We start from the raw sequence: 1,972 nt of genomic DNA, 5'->3' as shown, positions 1-1,972 counted from the left end.
ATATTGCACATTTAGTTGGTGAATTATATCTCAATAAAGCTATTTTAAAATCATATGGTATCAGAATATTAGGTGTAAGTCATTTTTTTCTAAAAGATAAATATCAAGTACAAGTAAAAGAGGTCAGAAAAGAAGTTAAGCTGCTTTCCAAAGCAGTGTTTAGCTTTTCCTCAGCTACAGGAACACAAGTGTTGCTGCCAGAACACAGGCGTTGTGAAATCCACCCCTAAAAGCCAAAATGGGGAAGGAAAAGACTCACATCAACATTGTCATCATTGGGCTTGTAGATTTGGTCAAGTCCACCCCTACTGATCTAAACATGTGGTGGGACTGACAAGAGACCCTCTGCAAAATGTGAGGAGGAGGCTGCTGAGATGGGAAAGGGCTCCTGGGTCTTGTATAAACAGAAAGCTGAGTGTGAACAAGGTATCACAATTGATATCTCTCTGTGGAAATTTGAGGCCAGCAAGTGTTATGTGACCATCATGAGACTTTATCAAAAACATGATTACAGGCACATTCCAGGTAGAATGTGCTGTCTTGATTGTTGCTGCTGATATTGGTGAATTTGAAGTTGCCATCTCTAAGAATGGGCAGACCCCTGAGCACACCCTTCTGGCTTGCATGCCAGATGTGTAACAAGTAATTGTTGTCGTTTACAAAATGTATTTCACGGATTCACCCTATAGCAGAAGATACACGAGGGAATTGCTAAGGAAGTCAGCACTTACATTAAGAAAATGAGGGCCGGGCGCGGTGGCTCAAGCCTGTAATCCCAGCACTTTGGGAGGCCGAGGTGGGTGGATCATGAGGTCAGGAGATCGAGACCATCCTGGCTAACATGGTGAAACCCTGTCTCTACTAAAAAATACAAAAAATTAGCCCGGCGTGGTGGCGGGCGCCTGTAGTCCCAGCTACTCAGGAGGCTGAGGGAGGAGAATGGCGTGAACCTGGGAGGCAGAGCTTTCAGTGAGCCAAGATCGCGCCACTGCACTCCAGTCTGGGCCACAAAGCGAGACTCTGTCTCAAAAAAAGAAAAAAGAAAATGAGCTACAGCCCTGACACTGCAGCATTTGTGCCAATTTCTGGTTGGGATGGTGGCAACATGCTGGAGCCATGTGATCACAGGCCTTGGTTTAAGGGATAGAAAGTTTAGGATAAAGATGGCAATGCTGCTTGAAGCTCTGGACTCCATCCTACCACCAACTCATCTAATTGACAAGCCTTTGCATCTGTCCCTCCAGGATGTCTATGAAATTTGGGATATTGGCACTATCCCTGTGGGCCAAGTGGACACTGAGGTTCTCAAACCTGTATCGTGCACACTCTGCTCCAGTCAACGTTACAACTGAAGTAATGTCTGTTAAAATGCACCATGAAGCTTTGAGTGAGCTCCTCCTGGAGACAATGTGGGCTTTAATGTCAAGAATGTGTCTGTCAAAGCTGTTCGTTGTAGCAACATCGCTGATGAAAGCAAAACCACCCACTTGTAGAAGCAGCAGGCTTCACTGCTTGGGTGATTATCCTGCATCCTCCAGAGCGAATCACACTGGCTGTGTATGCCCCGTACTGGATTGTCACATGGCTCACACTGCTTGCAAGTTTGCTGAGCTGAAGGAAAAGGTTGACCAATGTTCTTGTAAGAAGCTGGAAGATGGTCCTTAAATTCTCGAAATTGGGTGATGATAACTATCGTCGATATGGTTCCTGTCAAGCCCAGGTGTGCTGAGAGCTTCTCTGACTATGCTACTCCAGGCCATTTTGCTGTTCATGATATGAGATAGACAGTTGCTAAAGGTGTCATTAGAGCAGTGGCTGCTGGAGTTGGCAAAGTCACTGAATCTGCCGGGGAAGTTCAAAAGGCTAAATGAACAGTATCTTTAATACTTTTCACCCTAGTCTTTTTTTTTTTTTTTTTTTGAGATGGGGTCTTCCTCTGATATGAGATAGACAGTTGCTAAAGGTGTCATTA

The 1,972-nt window shown here is 44.8% G+C and overlaps 1 pseudogene; it reads left to right on the top strand.

Annotated features, from left to right (window-relative positions):
- The first annotated feature begins 238 nt into the window (after positions 1 to 238).
- Positions 239 to 1,871, top strand: LOC105526221 (annotated as a pseudogene).
- Positions 1,872 to 1,972: the final 101 nt, after the last annotated feature.

Source organism: Colobus angolensis, unplaced genomic scaffold (genome assembly GCF_000951035.1).
Source record: "Colobus angolensis palliatus isolate OR3802 unplaced genomic scaffold, Cang.pa_1.0 Scaffold58, whole genome shotgun sequence".
NCBI lineage: Eukaryota > Metazoa > Chordata > Mammalia > Primates > Cercopithecidae > Colobus > Colobus angolensis.
This window is presented reverse-complemented; position numbering and strand designations above follow the sequence as displayed.